Raw genomic sequence first — 6,196 nt, 5'->3', positions numbered from 1 at the left:
TGAGCACAGGAGGTCAAGACCACAACCGGCCAAGGTCACAACACTGCACTCCAGCCTGGGCAATACAGTGAGAACTCTCTCTCTTTCTCTTTTTTTTTTTAGACAAGAGTTTCGTTCTTGTTGTCCAGGCTGGAATGCAATAGTGCAATCTTGGCTCGTTACAACCTCCGCCTCCAGGGTTCAAGCGATTCTCCTGCCTCAGCCTCTTGAGTAGCTGGGATTACAGGTGCCTGCTACCACGCCCAATTTTTTGCAGTTTTTAGTAAAGATGTGGTTTCACCATGTTGTTCAGGCTGGTCTTGATCTGCTGACCTCAGGTGATCTGCCTGCCTTGGTGGCTCAGGGCACAGGAAGGACGGGTCCAGCGTGGGGCGCGGACCACAGCCCAGCCCAAGGCCTTGTCCAGCCCGCAAGTCAACAATGGCTTTTAAAAACCATCCTCTGAGGCCGGGCGCGGTGGCTCAAGCCTGTAATCCCAGCACTTTGGGAGGCTGAGGCGGGTGGATCACGAGGTCAAGAGATCGAGACCATCTTGGTCAACATGGTGAAACCCCGTCTCTACTAAAAATACAAAAAATTAGCTGGGCGTGGTGGCGCGTACCTGTAATCCCAGCTACTCAGGAGGCTGAGGCAGGAGAATTGCCTGAACCCAGGAGGCGGAGGTTGCGGTGAGCCGAGATCGCGCCATTGCACTCCAGCCTGGGTAACAAGAGCGAAACTCCGTCTCAAAAAAAAAAAAAAAAAAAATTAAAAAAAAAAATAAATAAATAAAAAAAATAAAAACCATCCTCTGTGCAAGGTGAGAGTTACACAAAATTCAGGTCTCGGGGTCTGCAGGAGTCTGAATGTGCACAGCCTGGCTCACTCACCCACAGGTGCTTCTCCCCAGGGACCACCCTGTGCTCACATCTGCCCTCAGAGGGGCACCTGCAGGCCAGGCCGGAGAGCGCCGCGCAGTGTGGAAGGAGCCACAGGAGTCGTGGTGGGTCTCCTGGCAGCCACATGAGACGGGGGAAAGGAACAGGTAAAACAGCGTGCTGTGCAGTCTCTGAGACACGTCGCATCCGTATGAAATGAACATAAAACACAATGCAGACATTCAGGACCCATTCTCCAGTCCGGGTTCCCGGACACTACTGTGACCGCCAGCTCATCTCACGTGGACACGCCACACTACAGGCCCTGCAGCCACGAGTGCTGACGGCCTCCACAAGAGGCAGCCCTCAAATGCGCAGGACACAGGCAAGGTCCACGGGGTCTCAAATGCCACATGGAAGCAAGGCCAGGAGCCCAGCACACATGGAGCAGGCTTGCCAGCAGGGAGCCCACATCAACCCAGGCCTCTTGCGTAGCTATGCCAGATGCTGAAGCAACCCAAACAGCTCCTGCACTCCACAGCCCATGCCACGCAGGTGTCGCTCATGGGAGATGGCTGGACATTTCTGACACTCCTCTTCTGCAGCCAAATCCTGAGCAGGGTGGGGCAGGGCTTGGGTGGGAGCCTGGACTAGTGGAGGTGCCCACGGGCAGGCAGGCACCAGGTCCTGAGCTAGTTTGGCTCTGACAGGAGCCCTGCCCCTGTTCTCTGTGAGGACTGCACGCCCTCAGGGGCCAGTCTCAGCTCCTTCAACTCTTGCCCACCCACCCACCCACCCATTCACCCTCGTGGCACGTGGAGTCACGTGCGCTGCCAGAAACACAGCCTCCCACAAGGCCCCGCCTGCTCCTCATTGATGCCTTCAGCAGGCCGACGGCAGAAACGGTGCCCAGCTGCACTCGGGCAGGAGGTGAGCTGCTCTCGGCCTCCCGCTCCTCTGGGCTTGCTCAGAAAACCCTCCTGGAGCCAGAGCTGGTCTCAAGCAACTGACCCTGCGGGACCCACCTGGACAAGAGGGAGGCCTGTCCTTGGGTGGGAACTGCATTTACAAGACTCTGAAGGGAGGGGACCCCAGGAAAGAGGGGCAAGGAGTGGTGAGAAGGAAGGAAGGCAGAACCAACCAGGGACAGCCCCCAGGCAGGGGGGCAGAGACAGGTGCCTCTCAGGTTCAGCAGTGCCATCTCTGGAGGTCCCCCAGAGAGTGCTGGAAAATCTAGGCCGTGGGTGCTAACTCCGGCCAGACCTCGGGAGGGGGGTCATCACACCAGGGCCACTCGCCTGAGGACACCAGGGACAGGGCCTGCTGCAGCCAGCCAGGGGCTGTCAGGAGGAAGCTCGCTCGCCACTCCCAGGGCCTGGGCACACGTGAACCACCACATGCTGCCCAGTGCAGGGACCCTGAGGAGGGCTGGACGCAGGTCAGCTCAATCTGTGGTTCCCATCCTGGCTCTCTGTCCCAATAACCGGGGAGGAGTGGGGCCCCTTTCACCAAGTAGTGCGTCGGGCAGGTCCCCCAGGGACACGCCCTGTGCCACTGCTGCTCCTGTGGGCCTGCTGGTGGCCAAGTATCTGTGCCGCTCCTGTGGGCCACACGTGCCCCCATTGGCTTATCTGCCCACGTGTTCAGGCCTCTGCAGTGGGAATCAGCAGGAGCCCTGCCTGCAGGGGCTCACTCTCAGGGCAGCGCCTCAAGAGTGGCTGTGACATACAACTGTCACAGAGCCAGGCTGTAGCCACGCCCACCTCCGGGCTCCCTGGAGGGGCAGGGTAAAGAGGGCCCAGGACTGTGTGGACCCGTGCCTTCCCCTACAAGTCCAACTGTGCAGCTCCCTGCCCTCGCTGGGAACCGCTGTCCTCATTTTAAATGGGGCGGTGGCCTAGATCCAGCCTCAGGGAATTGGGGAGGTGGGGCCGCCACTGTCCTGTGGGGACAAGCGGCTAATGAGCAGGGCCAACTGGCTGGTCCCTGTCCTGCATGAGGTGTGCTGCACATGCACCTAGTGAGGGCCTCAGGGAGTGTCCAGCCAGGGGACGATGACGAGAAGGGCCAGGGTGACCACACTGCCCAGGACTCAGCACAGGGCTGGGTCCTGGAGGTGAATGTCACTGCCCCGCTCCATCTGCAGCCACTGAGGTCTTCCGGGGGTCTCTGGTGCCTTGACAGACCACCCGGGGCAGGACGGGGTCTTTGGGTGCCTCTCAGTAAGTGCTGGGCTCAGCAGGGGTGACACGTAGGGATGGGATGTATGCTCCTGAGGCTCTGGTGGGTGCAGGCAAAGGCAGCTCCCGAGTCAGCATCCCATCTGGGGAGCTGGTAGCCCACATGGGAGCGAGGCTGGCACAGCGATCCCCCCTTGCGCAGGTGGAACCCACAGCTATGTCCACTCCACACACACTCCCCACATTCTAGCTGGCTAATGACGTACACGGCTGTACTCCCTGGGCCTCCCCGCCTCCCCTGCCCTACAGGTGACACAGGCGTGTCCCACTCACACGGCACCTGCTCCCAGGAGCCTAAATCTCCATCAATCTTTCAGAGCCATCTCGCCACCACGGGAAGCGCAGCAACTCCAACAAGCATGCCCCAATGTCACCCTGCTCAAGTCAGGGGAGTGGGGGGTGGCAGACGGATAATGGAGGTCCCCCTGTCCTGGCAACTGGCAGCCCGTCCTGGCCCCATAGCAACCCCACTGTGCCCTAGGAATGCACCCACCAGACCAGAGACTGCTGGTCCAGACAGGAAGCAAGAGCCAGCCACTACCGGGACGAAGCTCAGTGGGTCCCCACGACCCGAAGACCGGCACCTCTGCCTTCATCCCCACTCAGCTAGGGGCACCTGTGGAGGAGATGGCCCTGAGGACGTGAAGCTCCTGCATGAGAAGAGTGGAAGGGCTGGAGACAGGGCTTCCCATCACCCCTACAAGAAACCAGGCCAGGGCCCCGCCTGGGCGAGGACGTGAACTACGACCGTTCACCTCCAACGAGAAACGGTAGGATGGCATTCTCCAGACATAGATGGAGGCCGCTCCCCGGGGACCAGGCACCCTACGTGCCCGTACCGGCCAGTGCCCAGCCAGGCCCCCTCCTGGCTGAGGAAAGCAGCGGGGCCGGGCACACGTTCCTCACCAGCCCTTCCAGCACTGTCCCGGCAATGCCATGGGGGGCAGGAGGCTCCATTTGGGCGCCAGGGCCACAGCACGGGGGGGCCACCAAAGGGACACGCGCCCCCCCCAGGATCCCTGACCGCCCTCATGGTCACCTCCCACCACAGGACCACAGCCCAAACGGCTGGGAGAACCAGGCTCTTCAGGACGGGCAGGGGTTCTGTGAACCAAGGGCTCCGAGATGGGCCACCAGCCCTGGCACTCCAACCCTGCTGCTCCACAAACGTCTGCAGCCCATGCAAACCCACACCTGAGCCGCAGTGCTTGGGAACAAACTCACCTGAAGCTGCAGCTGCTCCCAAGCCCCTGTGCCCTGTCTGGCTGCTGCTTAGGAAGGGAGGAAGGGAGGAAGGGAGGAAGGGAGGCATCTCATCAGGCATCCGGCTTCCTCCGGGAGGACTCTGACCCTGGAACACCAAGCCCCGCCTCCAGGCCTCTCTGCAGGAGTCAGAGTCCCTGGAAATCAGTCCCAGGAGACCCTTCGCCTTAGAAGCTGTGTCTCTCTGAGAGCCAAAGGCAGCCTGGGGAGCAGCATGGGCTCAGCCGGTTCCTCACTACCCTGGTTTAAGGCCCAGCCAGCCAGCACCGCGGACAGGGCTGTTCGGGATCCTGTCCCGATCTCCCACAGCCTGGCTCTGCTGCAGGGAACAGGCCATGGGCAAGAGTCCATGGGCAGGGCCACAGAGCAGCACCAGCTAGGGAGGCAGCCAGGATTCCTGCGAACGGCCAGGGAAAAGTGTCCAGCTGGGCAGAGCTCAGGCACATGGCCAGGCAGCCACCTCGACTCCGCTGGACGCAGGCCCGAGCACCACCCGGCCACTCTAACCACCTCCAGGGCAGCCGCTGCCTCGAGCCAGGTGGCTTTGCTCCTCTCGGCACGCTTCCCATGGCGGTGCCACGGCGGTGGGTAGGACGCCCACCCTCCCTGCCCCCTCCTTCCTGGGCCGTGTGGGGCCCACTCTGTGGAGCCTACTGTGGCCTTCTCACTCAGTCATCACCTTTTTTTTTTTAAATTTTTAAATTTTTTTGAGACAGACTCACTGTCTCCCAGGCTGGAGTGCAGTGGCAAGATCTCAGCTCACTGCAACCTCCGCCTCTTGGGTTCTAGCGATTCTCCTGTCTCAGCCTCCCAAGCAGCTGGGACTACAGGCATGTGCCGCCACGCCTGGCTAATTTTTGTATTTTTAGTAGACGGGGTTTCACCACGTTGGCCAGGCTGGTCTCGAACTCCTGACCTCAAATGACCCACCTGCCTCGGCCTCCCAGAGAGCTGGGATGACAGGCGTGAGACGCTCCCCCAGCCCAGCACCCTCTTCTGTGATCAGCACCGAGGATGCTGTGGTGAGGTGTGCCTGTAGCACAGAGAGGGAGGCCCAGGCCTCACCTCAGAAGAGTGGTCCACAGAGCCCACCCGAGAGCCGGGTACAGAACAGAGGCCTCGGGACTAACCCCTCGCTAACGGCAGGGGGCTCTTCTGGGGCTCGAGATCTCTGTATTTGCCAGGAACCTTGCAGTCTGCAGAGGCACCAGCCACCAGCTCCGGGTGGAAGTCAGAGGACTGGCGGCCTGCGCACCCAGAGGGCTCAGAGCAGCACTGGGGCGCCAGCCATTCAGGCTGCGCTGTCCCACCCGGCTCTCCGGACAGGGCTTCACTTCCTTGGCCCGTTCAGAGCTGCTCTGAGACACTCCAATGCTGCTCACTGGTGAACACCCACACCCTCTGATGGGCTGGATCCTCACTGCCTTAGAGCCGCCTGGCCTTTGAGGGTGGAGGAGAGCAGAGGCGTCTCTGCAGCGATGGTGAGGAGCTTGGGCTGAGCTGAGCAGGGTGTCTGGAAGGACACATGGGGTAATGGGGTCACTCCTGCGCCCCTTTGTGTCTCTAGGGTGGCACACCCCCTCAGTGAGGCCTTGCACATTTTTCAAAATGATACTGTTAGGGAAATGGGAACACTCAGGGTTTTGACTTTTAGTCTCACAAGTTCAGCATTGACGCTGAATTCTTTTTTGTTTTTTTGGAGACAGAGTCTTGCTCTTTTTCCCAGGCTGGAGTGCAGTGGCACGATCTCGGCTCACTGCAACCTCCACCCCTGGGGTTCAGGCAATTCTCCTGTCTCAGCCTCCTGAGTAGCTGGGACTACAGGCATGCACCACT

Source organism: Sapajus apella, unplaced genomic scaffold (assembly GCF_009761245.1).
Source record: "Sapajus apella isolate SASKATOON/1434 unplaced genomic scaffold, GSC_monkey_1.0 scaffold192, whole genome shotgun sequence".
NCBI classification, from domain to species: domain Eukaryota; kingdom Metazoa; phylum Chordata; class Mammalia; order Primates; family Cebidae; genus Sapajus; species Sapajus apella.
This window is presented reverse-complemented; position numbering follows the sequence as displayed.